Below are 24489 nucleotides of genomic sequence, written 5' to 3' on the forward strand. Positions count from 1 at the left end.
ATGAAGCTCCAGTAACAGGCAGAGCGGGCGGCGGCGTAACGTCACTTCCTCACGTGACGCGCATGCGCCGCCTGCTTCATTCATGAAGTAGGTGGAGCAGGCGCGTCACATGAGTAAGTGATGTAACGCCGCCGCCCGCTCTGCCTGTTACTCGAGCTTCATTGTAAGGTAAAAGAAGATGCAGTGATTTAAAGTAAAAGTTACTGCCGGTTAAGGAATAGTGCTGTGAGCGGCGGGGCCAGGGCTGTTATGGGAGGGGGATCTGTGTATGACACAGATCCCCCCCCCCTCCCCATAACAGTGCCATCCACAGATCCCCCCCCCCCTCCCCATAACAGTGCCATCCACAGATCCCCCCCCTCCCCATAACAGTGCCATCCACAGATCCCCCCCCTCCCCATAACAGTGCCACCCACAGATCCCCCCCCCTCCCCATAACAGTGCCACCCACAGATCCCCCCCCCTCCCCATAACAGTGCCACCCACAGATCCCCCCCCCCTCCCCATAACAGTGCCACCCACAGATCCCCCCCCCTCCCCATAACAGTGCCACCCACAGATCCCCCCCCCTCCCCATAACAGTGCCACCCACAGATCCCCCCCCCTCCCCATAACAGTGCCACCCACAGATCCCCCCCCCTCCCCATAACAGTGCCACCCACAGACCCCCCCCCCCCCCCATAACAGTGCCACCCACAGATCCCCCCCCCCCTCCCCATAACAGTGCCACCCACAGATCCCCCCCCCTCCCCATAACAGTGCCACCCACAGATCCCCCCCCCCTCCCCATAACAGTGCCACCCACAGATCCCCCCCCCCCTCCCCATAACAGTGCCACCCACAGATCCCCCCCCCCTCCCCATAACAGTGCCACCCACAGATCCCCCCCCCCTCCCCATAACAGTGCCACCCACAGATCCCCCCCCCCTCCCCATAACAGTGCCACCCACAGATCCCCCCCCTCCCCATAACAGTGCCACCCACAAATCCCCCCCCTCCCCATAACAGTGCCACCCACAGATCCCCCCCCTCCCCATAACCGTGCCACCCACAGATCCCCCCCCTCCCCATAACCGTGCCACCCACAGATCCCCCCCCCTCCCCATAACCGTGCCACCCACAGATCCCCCCTCCCCATAACAGTGCCACCCACAGATCCCCCCTCCCCATAACAGTGCCACCCACAGATCCCCCCTCCCCATAACAGTGCCACCCACAGATCCCCCCTCCCCATAACAGTGCCACCCACAGATCCCCCCTCCCCATAATAGTGCCACCCACAGATCCCCCTTCCCCATAAGAGTGCCACCCACAGATCCCCCTTCCCCATAAGAGTGCCACCCACAGATCCCCCCCCCCCCCATAACAGTGCCATCCACAGATCCCCCCCCCCCATAACAATGCCATCCACAGATCCCCCCCTCCCCATAACAGTGCCATCCACAGATCCCCCCCCCCTCCCCATAACAGTGCCATTCACAATTTGTTTTAATATGGCCTTTGAACATAATTTTTCAAGTAAAATCATATAAACCCCTTTTTTTGTCATTTTGGTGTTTCCCCGATTAAATCGATGAAATTATCGACAACTAATCGATTATTCAAATAATCGTTAGCTGCAGCCCTACATTATATGAAGCAATCTGAATTAGATAGACCTTTTTGTACCAGGCCTGCCTGCCTGCAGCACCCCCTGAGGTGTCTGCCTGCACCGTGATAAGCATGTAAACATCCCCCCTGCATTTCCACTTCACTGCAAGCAGCAGGTCACTTAAAGGGGTTATCCAATTTCTCAAACAGCCCCGCCATGCGCCGGGCCCCTCACAGGTAATATACTTACCCCGCTCCCGACACCGCTCCTGGTCCCCGCACCGCCGCTTCTCCCTGTACACGGATGAAAACATCCAGTGTCAGGGGAGAGCAGCCAATGGTAGGCGGAGACGAGCCTCACTAGCATTGCAGATGATGCTAGGGAGGCTCGTCCCTGTCTGCCATTGGCTGCTCGAGCGGGGTAATTATATACCTGAGAGGGTCCCGGCACATGGCGGGGGCTGTTTGAGAAATTTGATAATCCCTTTAAAGGGTTTCTACCACCACATTTTGACCTAATTAGCTGTCAGACACTAGCGATCTGCTAGTGTCTGCTGTACCTAACCATGCTATTGTAATTCCTATCTCTGCAGCGGTTACCCTAAAAAACGTAGTTTTATTGGTATGCAAATGAGCCTCTAGGTGCTATGGGGGCGTCTTTTCAGCACCTAGAGGCTCCGTCCACTCACCATTTCTGTCGCCCAGCGCGCCCCTCTACTCTAGATTGACAGCCTACTTCTCTCCATCTCGGCCGAATTCTCGCGCCTGCGCCGTGTGCTTCTGTATTCGGCGCAGGCGCAGTGACTGTCTCCCTGCGCCGGCATCTTCACTGCGCCGATTATGGCGCAGGGAGCAGTCCAACAGTCACTGCGCCTGCGCCGAATACAGAAGCACACGGCGCAGGCGCGAGTGGGCTGTCAATCTAGAGGAGAGGGGCGGGCTGGAGCGTGCTGGGCGGCAGAAATGGTGAGTGGACGGAGCCTCTAGGTGCTGAAAAGACACCCCCATAGCACCTAGAGGCTCATTTGCATACCAATAAAACTACGTTTTTTAGGGTAACCGCTGCAGAGAAAGGAATTACAATAGCATGGTTAGGTACAGCAGACACTAGCAGATCGCTAGTGTCTGACAGCTAATTAGGTCAAAATGTGGTGGTAGAAACCCTTTGGGACAGATTTATCATTAGCTCAAGTCAGAATAGTGGAGTGAAAAAGTCGCAAAAAAAAACGCGCAAACGCTTAAACTGCGCACAAATTTGCGACTTTTTTCTGCTCTGCACTATGCTAGCCAGTTTTCTGAAAGTGGGCGTGTTTTCTTATGTAAATGAATCTCTAGACAGATTTACTACTGGGACTATTTAAAAAGTCGCAAAAAAATGCGCAATTTCACTCCAGTGAGGACCATGCTTATCTTATGAGACTTTTTAATAGAACATGCGACTTTTTCGTAAAGATGTGCGACTTTTGTAAAGCTGCTTACTGACGGATAAACTGTTACCGTCAAACCACATTTATTACAGTCTTAAAGGGCCGATCATAAATCTGACTTGGCTAAAACTGACTTTAGCCATGTGTGAAAGTGGAGTGAGCTGTCAGAGTAATGATAAATCTGGCCCTTTAAGTGCAAAGGATGTTCCTCTCCCAAACACCAGTGGTTGTGGGAATCCCACTCTATTTTCGTGTACTGTCCCACATTCACCTGTGTTTGCAGCATAGAGGGATTTAAAAAAGGGATACGCTTGTATAAAAATGATGTGTACACATGGTACCTTTTGTGCAGAAATGGCGCTAAAAGGTCCCAAACAATTCTCTCTGAGCAGCCTGAGGGGGGTTAAGTTTTAAAGAGAACCTGTCAGCTGCATTATGATTCCCTCACTGAGGGCAGCATAGTGTTAAGGCAGACCCGCTGATTTCAGTGGTCTGTCACTGCAGTGATGGCAGTCAGTACTTTTAGAGAACTGACTGCCAAAGCCTGCACCAGCCAGACACTGCCCTCCGCAGACAGTGACTGACAAGCCTCTTTCCTGTTGTGCATGGCAACTATCCGCTAAACTCCAGACGTTTTCAGAGGCTCCAATGCAGCAATCAGGCACCGGATTGACACACGCGGTTCTGACCAGTCCTGGTTACTTCAATGGGAACAGTGCTGCAGCCCTAGCCAACAACAGAATCTGAAGACAGCTGATCAGCGGGGTGCCGGAAACCTGTCCATCCGCTGATCTGATATCGATGACCCATCCTAAGTTGAAAGAAATCTGCCTGCTCAACAAAACCATCACCTAAAAGGCAATACAAGTATAAAAAAAAAAAATAAAAAAAAAGAAGATGATAAATATTACAAGTTACAAAAATGGCCAGTTTTAAATTACTGAAATTAGTTTCTTTGGTAGCAGCAGGTAAAGGGATTTCCCAACACAACAAAACTGGTGGCGAGGCATCTCCATCCACTGGGTAAGTGGCCATTTTCAGGAATTTCCTCCCTGGGGACCTAGAAGTAGAGGGGACCAGAACAGCAAAGGTGAATTTTGATTCTTTTATAGTTTTTAACCCACTGTGCCCCGCTGGCACAAATTTCTGTTGCACTGGATAACTCCTAAAAAAGCATTTTCCAGACCTTACTTATTGATGTAGTATTTGTAGGATGCCCAAAAATCGGCTTGGCGGGAGCCGGAATCCTGCCAACCCCACCGATCAGCTGTTGTGAGTAGCTCAGATGCAGGAATCAGCCACCAGAACTGCAAAGCTCTGCCTACAGTGTATTGACCAGGCCCGGACACTATTCAGTAAATAAAACTGTATTTGCGTGGCCTGGTTGTGGAGCAGATGTTTATGAAAACAGACGATTAGAGGGGGTGCTGGATGTCAGACCCCCACTGATCTGCTATTGATGACCTGTCCTAAGAATAGGTAATGAATAAGCTGTATCGAGAGGCCCCGGAGCTCCATGAGTGTTTAGGTCTCTTCCTAGGCCAGTGATGTCAAGTTCATCGATCGCATGGCCTAGGTCAGGGATGGGCAAACTGCGGCTCTCCAGCTGTTGTAAAACTACAACTCCCAGTATGCCCAGTCTGCCAACAGCTATCAGCCTACAGCAGGGCATGATGGGAATTGTAGTTTTACAACAGCTGGAGAGCCGCAGTTTGCCAATCACTGGCCTAGGTGCACCTCAGTCCTATTCAAGTGGATGGGGCTGCAATACCAAGCACAGCCACTATACAATGTACGGCGCTGTGCTTGGTTAGCAGTGAGGAGGTCGCAGCGCTAACTTGACAAATACAAGAACCGTAGTCTGCTCAAGGGTACAATTGGAGACATAAAGGGGCTGACTAAGGCTACTTTCAGACTTGCGTAGTTAATTCCGGTATTGAGATCTGGCAGAGTATCTCAATACCAGAATTGAACGGACCCGTTTGATCTTGCACATCAGGATGCATCCGTTGCTTTAGGATACGGTTCTGTGATCTCTTTCTGTTCAGAATGCATGAGGACTAAACTGAAACGTTTTTTTCAGGTATTGAGATTGTCTGCCGGATCTCAATACCAGGAAATAACAACACAAGTGTGAAAGTAGCCTCAAGCCACTGCTAAAAGAATGGGATCTCCAGCAGAGAATGTCCTCTGTTAGGCCTCTTTCACACGGGCGTTGCGGGAAAATGTGCGGGTGCGTTGGGAGAACACGCGCAATTTTTCCACGCAAGTGCAAAACATTGTATTGCGTTTTGCACTCCCATGAGAAAAATCGCGTATGTTTGGTACCCAAACCCGAACTTCTTCACAGAAGTTCGGGCTTGGGATCGGTGTTCTGTAGATTGTATTATTTTCCCTTATAACATGGTTATAAGGGAAAATACTAGCATTCTGAATACAGAATGCATAGTAAAATAGCGCTGGAGGGGTTTAAAAAAAATATATATATAATTTAACTCACCTTAGTCCACTTGATCGCGCTGCCGGCATCTCTTCTGTCTTCATTAGCTGTGTGCAGGAACAGGACCTGTGGTGACGTCACTCCGGTCGTCACATGGTCCATCACCATGGTAAAAGATCATGTGATGGATCATGTGATGACCGGAGTGACATCACCACAGGTCCTGTTCCTACAATCAGCAAAGAAGGAGATGCAGGCAGCGCGATCAAGTGGACTAAGGTGAGTTCAATTATATATATTTTTTTTAACCCCTCCAGCGCTATTGTACTATGCATTCAGAATGCTATTATTTTCCCTTATAACCATGTTATAAGGGGAAATAATGATCGGGTCTCCATCCCGATAGTCTCCTAGCAACCGTGCGTGAAAATCGCACCGCATCCGCACTTGCTTGCGGATGCTTGCGATTTTTACGCAACCCCATTCACTTCAATGGAGCCTGCGTTGCGTGAAAAACACAAAATATAGAGCATGCTGCGATTTTCACGCAACGCACAAGTGATGCGTGAAAATCACTGCTCATGTGACCAGCCCCATAGAAATGAATGGGTCGGGATTCAGTGCGGGTGCAATGCGTTCAACTCACGCATCGCATCCGCGCGGAATACTCGCCCGTGTGAAAGGGGCCTTAAAGGGGTTCTGCAGTTTGTTTGGATAGATCAGCATCTGATCGGCGGGGGTCCGACACCCGGGACTCCAACCGATCAGCTGTTTGAGAAGGCAGCGACGCTCCAGGAGCGCCGCGGCCTTCTAACTGTTTACCACTGGCCCAGTGACGTCACAACTAGTATCAACTGGCCTGGGCGCGGCTAAGCTCCATTCACGTGGACCCCCGCCGATCAGATGCTGATGATCTATCCAGAGGATAGATCATCAGTTTAAACAAACTGCAGAACCCCTTTAAATTGCGGTCACAGCCTGGGCCACACATTAGAAGCATCATACAAATTAGCAGATTGTCTGGAATACTGCACTATTTTAAATTACAAAATCAGGGTGACAACGCCCGCTGCAGATCTCCACAATTCATGTCCAGCCTGTCCAAAAAAATACTTTCTATCTATCTAATTTTCTGGCTGTAACGCCAGCTCTTATCATCTCAGCTGGACCCAGACACAAAATTCTGGATGGCTAAATAATTTGAAACTATGCTGAAACCATGAAATGATCTCATTATTAAAAGGGTTTTCCGAGACTTAAATACTGATGACCTGTCCTCTGGTGGGGGTCTGACACCTGGGATCCCCACCGATCAGCTGTTTGAGAAGGCACTGGCGCTCCTGTGAGCTCTGTACATTGTATAGCAGCTGTGCTTGGTATCGCACTCAGTCCCATTCACTTCTATGGGTCTGAGCTGCGCCTAAGCCATGTGTCCGATAAACATGTAGTCACTGGCCTAGGAAAAGCTGTGTCACTGCGAGCACTGATGTCCTCTAAAAGGGCTGATCCACAGGGGTCCCACGTGTCGGACCCCCACTGATCAGATACTGATGACCTATCCTGAGGATAGGTTATCAGTAGATAAGTCTCTGAAAACCCACTCAGAATACAGACTGCCTTCTCTCTGGAGGGGCCATTAATATGAAACTGGTTATAACAGGCTTTGTTCAGCTGTAGAACAAAAAATGGCGCACCATAGGGTAATAACGTCTGATAAGCAAAAGGTATAGCATCTCCAAAAATGGAGGCTCACCTTGCAAAGTTGTGCTAGACGTAGGTACAACTCTAGTGTAGGCACATGCGGGGTTAACGAAAGCCCCTTAAAACGGATGGTATGCAGCCCGGGATGCAAGTACTTCTGGTCAGGGATACCTGGAATCTCTCAGAAAGCCGGTAGATCAGCGAGGAAAGGAGTGTCCCACGGCGCAAAAAACTCCCGATGGTTCAATTGGGATGCAGGGTTCTTTATTGAGCAAGCAGTACAACGCGTTTCGGGGATATACCCCTTCTTCAGGTACAAATGACTTGCATCATTAATATGACACTGACCGAGATCATGCGACATTTCATGTAATGTATTTCAATGGTGTCACAAGTCGACATGCTGCTACTACGATGTGACAGTCGCAAAAAAAATGATGATTACACTTACCGGTAATCGGATTTTCCTGACCCCACGACAGCACCTTAGAGAGATGGCTCCGCCCCAGGACAGGAAACCTGCAGCATAAAAAGGTGGAGCCGCTCTCCCACCTCAGTGAGTTTCCAGAGCATGAGAGGGACTCCCCCTTACGTTAGTTCAGTTTAACATTCTTCTTTTTTTTTTTTTTTTTTGCAACACCCGTGAACACACAGACTTACACCAACAGGGAGGGAATAAAGAGGTGCTGTCGTGGGGTCAGGAAAATCCGATTACCGGTAAGTGTAATCATCATTTTTCCCCTCCCCCACGACAGCACCTTAGAGAGAGATTTCAGAGATCAGCCTCAGGGTGGGAAACAGTACTCAAGACTTTTGTACCAAAGAGAAGGTCAGAAATAGAGTCAAGTTGAAGCCTATAGTGTTTATAGAAAGTGGACGGAGAAGACCAGGTGGCAGCCCGACAGATCTGTTCAATGGATACGCTGGCCCTCTCAGCCCAAGAAGTGGACACCGCCCTCGTGGAGTGAGCCCTCACAGAAATAGGGGGAGACACACCGGATACTGAATACGCCAAGGATATAGCTTCTCTGATCCAGCGGGCAATAGATGCCTTAGAGGCAGTATTACCTTTCCTAGCCCCGCCGAACAGAACAAATAAGGCAGAAGACTTCCTCCAGTCCTTAGTCACCTCCAGGTACTGCAAAATACACCTCCTGACATCGAGGGAATGCATCTCCTTCTCTCTGTCATCTTTTGGTTCTGAAAAGAAAGCTGGAAGAGCTACCTCCTGAGCCCTATTAGTCCTAGAAGGAACCTTCGGCATAAAGGCGGGATCTGGTCTGAGAACTACCCTGTCTTCTCTGATGGACATGAAAGGGGGGTTAATGGAGAGGGCCTGAATCTCCCCAACCCTTCTGGCTGACGTTAAGGCTACCAGCAAAACTAGTTTAAGGGAAAGCACTTTAATTGAGCAAGAGACTAGAGGTTCAAAGGGATGTTTAGTTAGGGCATTTAACACCAAGTTAAGGTCCCAAGGAGGAAATCTAGGGCCTGCTACTGGCGTAATCCTATCTACTGCCTTAAAAAACCTAACAATCCAAGGGTCCATGGCTAAACTCCTTCTCCCTAAGACCGATAAAGCTGACACCTGCACTTTTAATGTACTTTTTGCCAACCCTAGGGACAATCCCCTCTGTAGAAAATCCAACACCTGAACCACTGAAAATTCTAATGGCCAGGAAACACTTTCTGTGCCTATAAAGGATAGGAACTTCCTCCATACCCGTGCATAAATAATATTCGTCACCTCCTTTCTACTTTTCATCAGAGTGGAAATGACCTCCTTAGAGAATCCCTGACTGGCTAAAAATGACCTCTCAAATTCCACGCCGAAAGATGCAGAGACTCTACCTCCGGGTGGAATACTGGACCCTGTGACAATAGGTCCGGAATTCCCGGCAGGATCCATGGATCCGAAACCGACATGGCCCTCAACAGGGAAAACCACGCCCTTTTCGGCCAGAAGGGAGCTATCAGAATCACTCTCGCCCTTTCGTATCTGATCTTCCTTATCACTAACGGAATCATTTGTAGCGGGGGAAAGGCATAACCTAGCGGGAAGTCCCATCTCTGGAGGAAGGCGTCCACCCCAGATGGGCACTCTTTTGGACTGAGGGAGAAGAACTCCGGCACCTTTCTGTTCTCCCTTGTGGCAAACATGTCTACCGAAGGCAGACCCCATAAATCTACTATCTGGGAGAATATCTTTGGACTTAGTGACCACTCCCCCTGACGTAGCCTGTGGCGACTCAGGAAGTCTGCCTGAAAATTCTCGACCCCTCGAATATGAATGGCCGAGAGATGAAGCACTTTCTCCTCTATTTCCTCGAAAATCCATCTTGTCTCCTTCTGTAAGGAATCTGACCTGGTTCCTCCCTGACGATTGAGATATGAGACCACTGTCCGATTGTCGGACATCACCCTCACATGTCTGTTCTGTATCATAGGAAGAACTGCCCTCAAGGCCAACAAAACAGCTCTCAGCTCCTTTCGATTTGACGAGAACAGCTTCTGACCCTGGGACCACTCTCCCTGAAAGATCTGATCCTCCACGTGAGCCCCCCATCCCCAGGGGCTGGCGTCCGTAGTCACAACTACCGGTTCCGGAAAGGACCAGGGAAGTCCCTGAGTCAGATTCTCTTCTTCTTTCCACCAATTTAGGGATGAAAGAGTTACGTCGGACAAACTTATAACTGACTCCAGAGACGTCCCTGCTCGCCTTGCGGCAGCCAAAATCTCTCCCTGTAACTGGCGAGAGTGTCGCTGCGCCCACTGGACTGCTGGCATGCAGGATGTTAAGACTCCTAACAGGGACATAGCTTTCCTTATAGACAGGGTTCCTCCTGACTGAACCCGCCGAACTACTCCCTGAATCCTGGCTACCTTCTCCTCTGTGAGGAAAGTTTTCTCCAGCCTGGAATTTAAAACCAGACCCAAGAAAACCTGGCTTGATGATGGCTCCATCCTGGACTTCTGGGTATTCAAAAGCCACCCCAGGGACTGAAGTACCTCCATCACCCGATTCAGAGCCCAGACACACTCCGCTTGAGTTTGGGCCACCACCAGAAAGTCGTCCAAGTAAGGCAGAAATGTGATGTTCTCCTTCCTGATGAAGGAGGCCATCTCCGCCACTACCTTCGTAAAGATTCGAGGTGCCATGGAAAGGCCAAAGGGGAGTGCCTGGAACTGGTAATGAAGAAGCCCAGTCTCGGTTCTTACAGCCACCCGGAGGAATCTCTGGTGATCTGGATGAATCGGAATATGATGGTACGCATCTTTTAAATCCAGAACCGCCATATGACAACCCGGAGATAAAAGAAATATTGCTGACCTGATGGTTTCCATCTTGAATTTCCTGGCTTTCAGGAATTTGTTCAGGTATTTGAGGTTTATTATAGTCCGGTATGACCCATCTGGTTTCTTCACTAGAAACAGGGTGGAATAAAAACCTCTCCCTATCTCTGACTCTGGGACAGGAAGTAACACTTTTTTGTTTATTAGTTTTTTTATTTCTTGCAGCATAATGATAGAAAACTTTGAAATCACAAATTTTTCCGCGGGGTATCTCAAAAATTCTAACCTTAGACCTTCCCGCAGAAGACCTATCAACCATCTGCCCGCCATCTTTTCCCAAGCAGGAAGAAAGAATCTTAATCTTCCTCCTACTGGGATCATGGCGTCATTGCTTTCCTTGTTTTCCCCCACGAGCTGCGGCTGATCTAAACAAAAAGCCCTTACTTCCTGATCTAGGCCTTGCTCCCTGCTCTCTGTCCCCCGTCTGCTTTTTATTCTGAAATCCACTCGGGTTCCGAAAGGGCCGTCTATATTGCTTAAATTGAGTGAAAGATTCTTGGGGAAACTTTTTCTTTCTATCTGCCGCTTTTTCGAGTAAGGAGTCAAGTTCAGACCCAAAAAGGAACTGGCCATCACAGGGAATGCTACACAATCTCAGCTTGGACGGCATATCCCCCCCTTTCCAATTCTTAAGCCACAAAGCACGTCGCGCGGAATTGGAAAGGGATGCGGCTCTCGCTTCCAGCCTCACCGAGTCCACTGCGGCATCTGCAATAAAGTCCGCGGCCTTCTGGGAAGTGGGCATAGATGCCAACAATTGCTCTCTAGGGCATTTATCCCTAATCTGCCCCTGTAGCCTATCCAACCACAGTGACATAGATCTCGCAACCACTGTGGCGGCTATACTAGGCCTGAAAGCCGCCGCAGAAGATTCCCATGAATTCTTAAGGGCAGAATCTATTCTTTTATCTAAGGGATCCCTCAAGAAACCCATGTCCTCAAAGGGCAGAGAGGATTTTTTAGAAATCTTGGAAATGGCTACATCCAGCTTCGGGGCCCTGTCCCAAGATGTAGATGCCTCTTCCTCAAAGGGGTACTTCCGCTTAAAGGTTTTAGAAATAAACGGTTTTTTATCCGGTTTTTTCCATTCTTTTTCTATCACAGCTGAGACCGATTTATGGACAGGGAAACACCTACGCTTCTTTTCCCTAAGTCCCCCAAACACAACATCCTCTACAGATCTATTTTCTCTGGTATCTTCCAATTCCAGGGTAGATCGGATAACCTTTAACAATTTGTCCGTATCTTCTGCCGGAAAAAGGAACTTTCCTTCTTTGGTGTCATCCTCCGAAGAGAAGGAATCATTAGAGTCCTCATCCCCGGAGAGAGTGCCACTATCTTCCGATTCCACGTCGGACTCCTGTCTCACTTCTCTTCTTCTCTTCCTACCGGCTTTCAAGGAATTTTTGACTTCGGACATAATAGACTTAATGTCTTTTAGAAGACTCGGAGTCTCCTCGGCCACTGTCTTCTCAATGCACTGCTGACAGAGCTTCTTAGCATAAGTAGAAGACAGCGAGCACTTGCAGATAGGGCATTCCTTGTTCTTTTTCTTTGTCGCCACCTTCTTAGGCACCGTCTAAGAAAAATGGAATATACCCAATCTAAGTAACAGCCTAGACCCTGAAAGGAGCGAGAATAGGACTCACAATACCGGCGGCAAGATTTCAATATCTGCACATTCAGATCTCCCTTCTTCATCCATAATGAAAGGTAACCTGCAAAAATATTGCCCAGGTTATCTACTGCCACCAAGAATTCCTCTCACCTGAGAGATACATAGTTACTGCAAACCTCTCCACGCCAAGATAGCCCAGGAACTTGGTCCACTTCAGGCACACCGAAAACAGACAACGGCGTCCAATAACTCCAGCACCCTCATACCTGTATGTAGTTGGTTTTAAAACTGCCGGGCAGCCGAACTTCCGGTCACCTGACCGGAAGCGCACGGCCGTGGAACGCATGGCACTTCCTGTCCAGACGCCACCCACCAGCGTCTACATCCGGTGGCGTCCTGGCTGGTTTGCAGCAATACTGGGGCCTTCTGGCCACCCTAGATCCGTTGGTGCGGTCCTCCTCGTCTGAGGGACCAGCACCTTCTGCCCTTGTGACCCGGGATCTTCTCACCGGTATCCTGCCCCCGACGCCTGTGGGGATGATCGGACAGGTAAACAAGCCGCCTCCAACCCTCCGGCATCTACCGGGACTTCCAGGTCAGGACGACAACTGCAGGCTCCCGTACCAGGACAGGAAACCTCACTGAGGTGGGAGAGCGGCTCCACCTTTTTATGCTGCAGGTTTCCTGTCCTGGGGCGGAGCCATCTCTCTAAGGTGCTGTCGTGGGGGAGGGGAAAAATATATAATTACTTGGATGGATTTGTGTCACAGTCATTGCAACCCTATTAAATTAGCTTGTGTGACATGTCGCCGAGCAGCCCTAGCTTTCTCAACTTCGGTCCTCGGGACTCACCTACCTGTCATGTTTTCAGGATTTACTTAGTATTGAGCAGGCGATAGAATTAGTGTCCATGCATCAGGACTTACCTCAGGTGTTCATTCTGTGGGATACTCTCAAATCCTGACCAGTAGGTGGGTCCCGAGGACCAGAGTAGAGAAACCCTGCCCTAGCCTAAGAGACACCCTTTCAAATAGATTATGTCTGGAAAACTCCTTAGTAATACAGAGGTGGACTAATCCCAGGAGGTAACTAATGTGCCTAAAATGACTCCTTTGTTTTAGATTGGTTTCCATTGATGTAAATGGTAAAAAATAAAAGAAATCACAACGAAGCCCAAAGTCTGAATATTGTCCACCCTTGAATCGAAAAAGAGGGTAACATGAACGTGTCACTTGCCAGTGCCAGGCTGCCAAAGGGCTGGTGGTAAATGCATTACAGGACACTTGGAGCCCGGAGCGGAATACGCACACATGGTTGGCTACAGGGGTGCACCTAGCCTTTCTGCTGCCTGAGACAAAAACTGAAATGGCGCCCCAACCCCCCAATGCCAATTTCTTAGTCTAACCCCTTCCCTCCGGCCCTACTGTTAAGACATACTTAGAAAACATTACATACAGGTTAATACAGCACTACATACTGAGCTTCCCAATACTATACTGCAGAAACAGATAATCCCCCTTCCGCTGCCCCTACCTCATGCTGCCTGAGGCAATCGCCTCACCTCGCCTCATTGGTGGTGCACCAGGTTGGCTAGTGAAAATGTTATATATAGTACAATAAACCAAGCAAAGCAGACACGGCAGAAAACCAAGCTACCCGAGCGTGCCTGGCATTATGCTGGACTCACAGGTCTACTATGATGGTACTACAAGATGCAGGAGACAATGGATGACATCATTCAGGACAACATGAACGCAAGGCGCAGACGGAGTTTACGAAGTCCAGGTAACCCGTGCACGGGTAAGATTACATAATGTGTGTACAGTATATATTGTAGTATAGTAATATTGTTAGAAGCAACAAGCTTTCTTTTCTACGCAGTACTTCAAAGGACAATAGATTTCACTAGCCGGTAAAGCCTGCGGATTGTCTGTTCTTGGCCGAAAAAAAAAAAAAAAAAGCTCATTGACAATGGTAAAAAGCAACAAGCAGCCGAGAACAAAGAAAAAAGGTCAAGTGCTAAAATGTTTATGCCCTCACTGTACTGAATACATAGTAATACAAAGAGCACAGGTCTAGCACTAGGAGGTGGCGGTAGAAGAGGTTCTGTAGGTAGGGCACAGTCAGGGGTCACTGCCAGATCCAGATGACAGCTCTCCATAACCTGCCTGACTGGAGGGCACAGCATACACTGCATTGTGTGCCAGCAGCCCCTGCTCTGCAGAAAGACGCCCTAGTCCCTGGCACGGGGCAGACATGGTGCAGGTACTTACCTCACACACAGGTAGGTCCGTCCATGCACTGGATGAATGAATCCCCAGGAGGCCCCCGCTCCAACAACTTCCCCGGGTAATGCCCGCAAAGCGCTGCAGCCAGCCAGCCCAGCTCTCATTAACCGCACCAGAACACGCACACACAAATGCTCGGCTAGACAGCCCCATTACTACCTCGCAGGGAGGCGACGGGGACGGAGGAGTCACTGGGAGGGTCAGGCACGGACACAGACATGTTTGCACCTTACCTCAGTGCACAAGCGGCTCTCCTCTGCCTGTCTTGTGTCTTCTATGCAGGGCCTATCTCTCCACCGCCTCCCTCTCCCTCACCTCCTCCTTCAGCTCGCAGCACACGTGATCCGTGTCACATGACTCTGCTCCCACTCCTGCCCCCTGCTCCAGGCTGTCTGTCACTTCCCCGCTTCCTCCTCTGCCAGTGCCAGCTCTGGTCGTGTGTGACTGCAATTAGATAGACGTGATGCCAGCGCTGTCCTGGCTGTTAGGAGGGCTGTCTGCATTCCCCTCTCAGTCACCTTCCCACAGGAAGGGATATGATGGGATTTATATCCACATTGGGGGGGAAAGAGGCTTTGTTACCCCTGGCAACCGTGGAGAGCTGAGATTTCATATTGTAAAGAAAAATGTATTCTGTGATTGGTTGTTATGGCTAATAGGGGCGCTGTGTTCTGAAATGGGGGGGGAGGGGGGCAGAGCGGATTCTGGGATGTCAATAATCCGTGGGGATCACCTTGTGCCAAAGGTCCAATAAAGGTAGTAACTAAAGTGCAATAAAGAGCAGGAACAAGGGTACTGTAGTGATACAGGGTGTCCGATACCCCGAAGGAACAGCAGATCTGCTCCCCTCCTATACAGGTGCAGCTCAATACATTATTAGAAAGTACATTTATTTCAGTAATTCAATTCAAAAAGTGAAACTCCTATATTTTATAGATTCATTACACACAAAGTGACCTATTTCAACTGTTTATTTCTTTTAATGTTGATAATTATGGCTTACAGCTAATGAAAACCTAGAATGCAGTGTCTCAGAAAATTGGAATATTACATAATTTTAATACAGAAATGTCGGCCTACTGAGTAGTATGTACAGTATGTGAACTCAATACTTGGGTCTCCTACATGAATTACTGCATCAACGTGGCATGCTATGGAGATCAGCCTGTGGCACTGCTGAGGTGTTATGGAAGCCCAGGTTGCTTTGATAGTGGTCTTCAGCTAGTCTGCATTTTTGGGTCTGATGTCTCATCTTCTCTTTGACAATACCCCATAGATTCTCTATAGGGTTTAGGTCAGGTGAGTTTGCTGGCCAACCGAGCACAGTGATAACGAGGTTATTAAACCAGGTTTTGGTACCTTTATCAGCAGGGCTGGCGCCACCCATAAGCAGAGCGCACTCTGCAGTGGCATAACTACCGGGGAAGCAGCTGCATCGGGGCCCGGCGTCCCGGCAGCGTGTGTGACTGTTTATTTTTAAGTTAGTTAAATATCGATGTCTTAAATGTTCAGGGCCCCTTCACAGCAGCCCTTGCTAATGTGATCTAATCTTACTGTCTCCTAATGTCTCTGGGATTCGAACCCACAACCTCTAATGTATTAGTGTATCAGAGGCAAAGCATTTACCCTCACAGCCATAAAGGCTGCATTACAACTGATTGAAAATATGAGACTTCTACTGTTATAGCTGGCTAAGTGTACATCTATACACATGACAGCTGCCCCAACACACCCAGCACTGCTATATCTCTATATGACAGCTGTCCCAGCACACTCAGCTCTGCTATATCTCTATATATGAGCAGCAAAGCAGCTGTTATGGTCTTGTGGTTAAATGCTTTGCCTCTGATACAGAAGGTTGTGGGTTCGAATCCCAGCAGAAACTTTTCTGAAATACAAGCACTGACTCCATATATGGACATACAGGGCGGGACACAGGGAGAGGCTGCATCGCATCGCTGACATGGAGGTAAGTAGAAGTTTTTTTTTTTTTTTTTTATATCCGACTGTTACTGCCATGAGGGGAGCGGGGGGCACTTGATACTGGGGGGGGGGGGGTTGGCACCTGATACTGGCACATGGGGGGGGGGGGGGAGAGGCACCTGATACTGGCACATGGGGGGGAGAGGGGTTGGCATCTGATACTGGCACCTGGGGGGGACGGGGGGTTGGCACCTGATATTGGCACATGGGGGGGGGGGAGAGGAACCTGATACTGGCATATGGGGGGAGGCACCTGATACTGGCACCTGGGGAGGGGGGGTTAGCACCTGATACTGGCACATGGGGGGGGGAGGCACCTGATACTGGCACATGGGGGGAGGCACCTGATACTAGCACATGGGGGGGTTGGCACCTGATACTGGCACCTGGGGGGGAGGGGGGGTTGGCACCTGATACTGGCACATGGGGGGGGAGAGGCACCTGATACTGGCACCTGGGGGGAGGGGGGGTTGGCACCTGATACTGGCACATGGGCTGGGAGAGGTACCTGATACTGGCACATGGGGGGAGGCACCTGATACTGGCACCTGGGGGGGAGGGGGGGTTGGCACCTGATACTGGCACATGGGGGGGGGAGGCACCTGATACTGGCACATGGGGGGGAGGGGTTGGCACCTGATACTGGCACCTGGGGGGGAGGGGGGGTTGGCACCTGATACTGGCACATGGGGGGGGAGGGAGAGAGGCACTTGATACTGGCACTTTTTTTGTGGGGGGGGGAGATGGCACTATGATACTGGGACATGTGGGGGGGAGGAGAGAGGCACTTGATACTGGCACATGATGGGGGGGCATCTATGGGGACACTTACTGGCACATTATGGGGGACACTAGGCCGGCAGCCTATCAGAGGCCGGACACTGAGGGGCATCTACTGGGGCACTATATATGGGGCATTTTATACTGGTACATTATGGGGGGCACTAGCAGGAAGGGGGGAGAGGAGCACTATGGGGGAATTTACTGGGGGCACTATATAGGGGTATTTTATACTGGGACATTATGTGGGCACTATGGGGACATTAGCTCAACTGGGGGCATTACAAGGGGGTATTTTTGCACTGTCACATTATAAGGAGAATTATTACTACTGGGGGGGGGGGCATTATGGTGGGCTTTATTACTCCCCCATGGTATGACCCCCTAGTAGCAGCCCCAGCCTCTCCCTGCTCTGCTATCCCTCTGCCCCTTCTTCAAATCCTTATTATGAAATCTTTCTCATTAGGATAAAGCACAACATCAGCTCCGCCGAGCCCCCGGCCAAAGTGTGGAAGTGGTGTCCGAGATCCCCAAGGGTCAAGTAACTGTAAGTTTTCATGTGAAATATGTTTATGTTATACACATATAGCATCCACTGTGCCACACAATATACAGTATACCGCTACACTGTGCCAAAGGAGTGGGGTTTACACAGGAGGAGGGAGGTGCGAAGCGCGCTGGAGGGGGCCCTTACAAATATTTGCTGTGGGGCCCAGTCACTTCTAGCTACGCCCCTGGCACTCTGCCTGGGGGCGCCAGTGCTCTGGAGTCTGGCCGCCGCCCGCTAGTGGCGTTGCGAGGTGGGTCGGTGCAGGCCGCACCAGGTGTCACCCGCCGGACCCAAGTTCCGAATCCCAACACCACCTAGCACCCAGTCGCCCCCTACTTGTATCGCTGATGTGACATCTGATCCTTCCTGTACTTGCCGGCTGCGAGCCTGCGCAGGCATGTTCAGTCACTTCGGCGCGCAATCCCGCGAGACCCGTGACCTCCCAAGGTGGGTCTCGCGGGATCACGCGCCGAAGACACTAAACTTAGTGAACTCATGCTCGGGAAGCCAGCCAGCAAGTACAGACTAGACTTTACAGGATCATCAGCGACACAAGTAAGGTCAGGGGGGGAATTACATAATGGAGGGCAGTGTGCACTGTCTGTGGGGACAAAATTACTTAGTGGGGGGCAAAATTACTTAGTGGGGGGCAAATTATATAATGGAGGGCAGTGTGCACTGTGGGGGCAAAATTACTTAGTGGGGGCACTGGGGGCAAATTACATAATGGAGGGCAGTGTGCACTAGGGTTGTTGCGGGTATCGAAATTTCGATACCCAATCGATACTTTTGTCCCGGTATCGATACGATACCGGGATTTCCGTTTTTTCGATACTGGGCTGCGCTTCTGCGCAGTCTAGTATCTCTGAACATGAGCGCGCTGCTATCGGCGCGCTCATGTTCTCTCTCAGCAGCACGGGGAGAAGGAAGCTGTCCTCCCTCCCCCTGTGCTGCTGCCGCTGCCACCAATGAGAAGAGAGGGGCGGAGGAGGGGCGGGCGCACTGCGCCACCAATGAGGAGAGAGGGGCGGAGGAGGGGCGGGCGCACTGCGCCACCAATGAGAAGAGAGGGGCGGAGGAGGGGCGGCAATGAGAAGAGAGGGGCGGAGGAGGGGCGGCAATGAGAAGAGAGGGGGTGGAGGAGGGGCGGCAATGAGAAGAGAGGGGGTGGAGGAGGGGCGGCAATGAGAAGAGAGGGGGTGGAGGAGGGGCGGCAATGAGAAGAGAGGGGCGGAGGAGGGGCGGGCGCACTGCGCCACCAATGATAGGATTACTATCGGAGCGATGGGAGGAGACATCAGCTTCACTAGTGGGCGTTCCTTTTCCCTGCGCTGCGATTGGACAGCGCTACAGCCAGGGAGAAGGAACGCCCACTAGTGAAGCTGATGTCTCCTCCCATCGCTCCGATAGTAATCAGCAGCATGTGGAGCAGGAGAGGAGACAGTAATGGGGCACTGCGGGCGAACGGAGCGGCGCCCAGGACTAAATGGTGAGTGCTGAGACATCGCTGGGCGCCGCTCTGTGTGGCCTAATAGTGAAAGTCTGGACTCATATACAGTAGTCAGTCTTTAACACATACAGGAGGCGGGTGCCGGCAGCAGAATCGCATTGCCGGCACCCTGCCCCTGACAGGGAGCTGCGATCAGCGGCAGTTAACTGCCGCTGATCTGCTAGTACCCGCCTCCTGTATAAAGGGGTAAAATCATTGGTGGTGCAGTGTGCCCCCCCCCCCTCAATCCCCCCATCCCATTAAAATCATTGGTGGCACAGTGCGCCGGCCCCTCTCAACCCTCCAGTATTAAAATCATTGGTGGCAGTGGCCACAGGGACCTCTCCACTCCCCCTCATTGGTGGTGCAGTGGCAGCTTCTGATCGGAGCCCCAGCTGTGTAAGCCTGGGGCTCCGATCGGTTACCATGGCAGCCAGGACGCTACAGAAGCCCTGGTTGCCATGGTAACATCCCTGATGCTGTGTGCACAAAGCACAGAGCAGCAGGGACAGTGTGGAGTCCTATTCACCCTGATAGAGATCTATCAGGGTGAATAGGAAAAGGGATGAAAGATCCCAGGTTCTAGCCCCTAAGGGGGGAAATAGTTATTAAATAAAAAGTGAAAAAAAAAAAACACTAAAATATGAAGTATAAATCACCCCCCTTTTCCCAATTTCACATATAAAATATATAAATAAACATATTACATCGCCACGTCAGAAAAGTCCAAACTATTAAAATATAAAAAAAAAATCTAGGTGGTGAATGCCGGAACAGAAAAAATAAAATAAAAACTGCGCGATTCGCCATTTTTAAAAATGAGGAATGCACGTGGCTTTTTTTGTTTATTTTTTTCGCGTGGTATCGAATGGTATCGAGTATCGCAATACTTTTTCATGGTATCGAAACCGAATCAAAAATTTGGTATCGCAACAACTCTAGTGTGCACTGTGGGGGCAAAATTACTTACTGGGGGCAAATTACATAATGGAGGGCAGTGTGTGGGCAGAATTACTTAGTGGGGGCAAATTACATAATGGAGGGCAGTCTGGGGGCAAAATTACATAATGGAGGGCAGTGTGTACTGTGGGGGCAAAATTACTTAGTGGGGGGCAAATTACATAATGGAGGGCAGTGTGGGGGCAAACAACATAATGTGGGGCAGTGTGGGGGCAAATTAATGTGAGGCAGTGTGGGGGCAAATTACATAATGTGGGGCAGTGTGGGGGCAAATTACATAATGTGAGGCAGTGTGGGGGGCAAATTACATAATGTGGGGCAGTGTGGGGGGCAAATTACTTAATGTGAGGCAGTGTAGGGGCAGTATTACTAATGAGGGCATTCTAGAAGGGAATTACTATTGGTGGGACTATGAGGAGCACTATTACTATGGGGGCACTATTATTTCTTCAGGATAGTATTTGTGGTATTGGGGGCTGGGGCACAGCGAGCAGCAGGATAACACTGTGGGGACTCCAGGTTGGGGGATGATGATAGAAAAGTGAGGACACTTCTCTCAGTGAGAGACGAGGCGGCTGAGAGAAGTGTCCGGACTGAACGGAGAAGATGATGACAGAGAAGATCTACATTGGAGGAGACATCACCTGGAGGCTATGTGAGAGGTACGTGCTGCTGTATACACTCACCTAAAGAATTTTTAGGAACACCTGTTCTATTTCTCATTAATGCAATTATCTAGTCAACCAATCACATGGCAGTTGCTTCAATGCATGTAGGGTTGTGGTCCTGGTCAAGACAATCTCCTGAACTCCAAACTGAATGTCAGAATGGGAAAGAAAGATGATTTAAGCAATTTTGAGCGTGGCATGGTTGTTGGTGCCAGACGGGCCGGTCTGAATATTTCACAATCTACTCAGTTACTGGGATTTTCACGCACAACCATTTCTAGGGTTTACAAAGAATGGTGTGAAAAGGGAAAAACATCCAGTATGCGGCAGTCCTGTGGGCAAAAATGCCTTGTGGATGCTAGAGGTCTGAGGAGAATGGGCCGACTGATTCAAGCTGATAGAAGAGCAACGTTGACTGAAATAACCACTCTTTACAACCGACGTATGCAGCAAAGCATTTGTGAAGCCACAACACGCACAACATTGAGGCGGATGGGCTACAACAGCAGAAGACCCCACCGGGTACCACTCATCTCCACTACAAATAGGAAAAAGAGGCTACAATTTGCACGAGCTCACCAAAATTGGACTGTTGAAGACTGGAAAAATGTTGCCTGGTCTGATGAGTCTCGATTTCTGTTGAGACATTCAAATAGTAGAGTCCGAATTTGGCGTAAACAGAATGAGAACATGTATCCATTCTCTGATGGCTACTTCCAGCAGGATAATGCACCATGTCACAAAGCTCAAATCATTTCAAATTGGTTTCTTGAACATGACAATGAGTTCACTGTACTAAAATGGCCCCCACAGTCACCAGATCTCAACCCAATAGAGCATCTTTGGGATGTGGTGGAACGGGAGCTTCGTGCCCTGGATGTGCATCCCTCAAATCTCCATCAACTGCAAGATGCTATCCTATCAATATGGGCCAACATTTCTAAAGAATGCTATAATCACCTTGTTGAATCAATGCCACGTAGAATTAAGGCAGTTCTGAAGGCAAAAGGGGGTCCAACACCGTATTAGTATGGTGTTCCTAATAATTCTTTAGGTGAGTGTATGTGCAATGCTGCTATTTTATGTTTTGCATATGAGAAAATGTTTACAATTAAAATGTTTTAATTAAATGTTCTATTTTACTATTTTTATTATTTGGTCGAAAGGCTAATTGGGGAGGGGGGATTGTAACGGGACTGCTGTAGAATATCTAAAATTAGCTGGTCAAGTAAAATGTTGCATGCGACAATTATTAAATAGGTGGCTGACAAAAAAGGGGTTGATCAAAGGGCGTGGTCAATGGGCGGAGTCAAAGAGGGTGGCAAAATTAGCTTTTGCCTAGAGTGGCAAAAATCCTTACACCAGCCCTGTTTATCAGTGGGGGTTAGACAGCAAGTTATGCTGGAAAATAAAATCAGCATCTGCATTAAGCTTGTCAGTAGAGGGAAGCATGATGCTCTCTAATTTCCTGGTAGATGGCTGCATTGACCTTGGACTTGATATTACACAGTGGACCAACACCAGCAGATGACATGGCTCCCCAAACCATCACTGACTGTGGAAACTTAACGTTGGACCTCAACCAACTTGGACTGTGTGCCTCTCCACTCTTCCTCCAGACTCGGGGACCTTGATTTCCAAATGAAACGCAAAAGTTAGTTTAATCTGAAAACAGGACTTTGGGCCTCTGAGCAACAGTCCAGTCCTTTTTCTCCTTAGAAACTTCTGACTTTGCCTCTTGGTCAAGAGTGGCTTAACACAGGGAATGTGACAGTTTTAGCCCATGTCCTGGATACTTCTATGTGGTGGCTCTTGAAGTACTGACTCCAGCCATAGTTCACTCCTTGTGAATTTCCCTCAAATTCTTGAATGGCCTTTTCTTGACAATCCTTTCAAGACTGCAGTTATCCCTGTTGTTTGTGCATCTTTTTCTACCACCTCAACTTTCCATTAATATGCTTGGATACAACATTCTGTGAACAGCCAGCTTCTGTAGCAATGACCTTTTGTGGCTTACCCTCCTTGTGGAGGGTGTCAATGACTGCGTTCTGGACAACTGTCAAATAGTCTTCCCCATGTTTGTGTAGCCCAGGCATCCTCAAACTGCGGCTCTCCAGCTGTTGTAAAACTACAACTCCCACAATGCCCTGCTGTAGGCTGATACCTGTAGGGTGTTCGGGCATACTGGGAGTTGTAGTTTTGCAACAGCTGGAGGTCCGCAGTTCGAGGATGCCTGGTGTAGCCTACTGAACCAAACTGAGGGACCATTTAAAGGCATAGGAAACATTCTTACAATATTCTAATTTTCAGAGACACAAAATTTTAGGTTTTCATTAGGGTACTTTCATACTTGTGGCAGAGGATTCCAGCAGGCAGTTCAGTCGCCGGAACTGCCTGCCGGATTCGGACGCGAACGGATGCATTTGTGAGACGGATCCGGATGCTGATCCGTCTGACAAATGCATCGCAATGCCGGATCTGTCTTTGCCGTTTTTCCGAAACACTTAGTACTGGATCCAGTATTAATACATTATGCCGAATCCGGCCTTCTGGCAAGTGTTCAGGATTTTTGGCCGGAGAGAAAACTGCAGCATGCTGGTGAGGACGGCCAAGGGGGGCAGCAGGCCACGGGCGGGTGTCAGATGGTGGGGGGAACCACAGGCCTTGAGCAGGATCTGGGGAGGGAGGAGAGCGGAGGACCTGTCCTGGCTGTAGCCTGCTGTTTATTGTATAATGTGAAGCAGGCAGTGCAGCCAGGCAGGGCCGGTACAAGGCAGGGGCCGAAGGAGCGGGTGCCCTGGGCGCTACCATTTGCGGACAGGAGGGGGGCGCAGGTGAAGTGCCAGCAGCAGTGGCGTCGCCAGAGGGGGGCCAGAGGGGGCCACGGCCCCCCCTACATCATGCTGTGCCCCCCCATGTGCCCCCCCAACTAAAATGACCCCCCCCCCCCCAAGTGAGCAGCCGCCGCCGGGCACAGGGAGATGAGCGCTTCCATTGCGCTCATCTCCATTGTAAACTGTCTGTGCCAGCGGAGGTGCAGGGGAGGGAGAGGCGTGTCCCTTCCCTTTCCTCTGATAGGCTGCAGGCAGGCACCGAAGTGGAGGAGAGGCCCCGCCCCCTAATTACTCCTGTTTACCTTTCTAAAGCTAAAGGACCTTTGATGATGTCATCACAGGTCCTGTAAGGGAACTGCACAGTGTAAAGTGTAGTTCCCAGGTTAGAACAGTGCATCTGCCAGGACCTGTGATGACATCATCTTCAACATCACAGGTCCTGCAGAATCTAGCAAAGGAACTGCACCAAAAATGGTGTAGTTCCTAGGTTTCAAAGGTACATCTGCCAGGACCTGTGATGACATCATCACAGGTCCTTCAACCCCTAACAGCAAGTATTAAAAGTTCACAAGCAGCTCTGCATTGATCCATACAGACTGGAATGGAGAGGTAAGAGGAGGTCCTCCACTTTTCATCATTTACCCCCCCCCCCTCCATGCCCTGTTTTTACTCATTGCTCACTCATGTATAATACTTCAGACAGTTACCACTACCTCATGTACCTCACAGTGACTATAATGCATAACTGACCACATATTTCTATAAACACTGCATCTACAGTATTATACCTTCTATGTGTCACATCAA

General features: G+C 49.8%; 1 protein-coding gene across 1 annotated transcript in view; it reads right to left on the bottom strand.

Moving 5' to 3' along the window:
* Positions 1-14750, bottom strand: part of TULP4 (TUB like protein 4) — a 400386-nt gene extending 385636 nt beyond the window's left edge. Inside the window, exon 1 of the mRNA XM_040429356.1 lies at positions 14652-14750. The gene's annotated coding sequence lies outside the window, so the exon portion shown is untranslated. The remainder of the gene's footprint in view (positions 1-14651) is intronic.
* Between the last annotated feature and the right edge of the window lie 9739 nt (positions 14751-24489).

This window comes from Bufo bufo, chromosome 4, assembly GCF_905171765.1.
Source record: "Bufo bufo chromosome 4, aBufBuf1.1, whole genome shotgun sequence".
NCBI classification, from domain to species: Eukaryota; Metazoa; Chordata; class Amphibia; order Anura; family Bufonidae; genus Bufo; species Bufo bufo.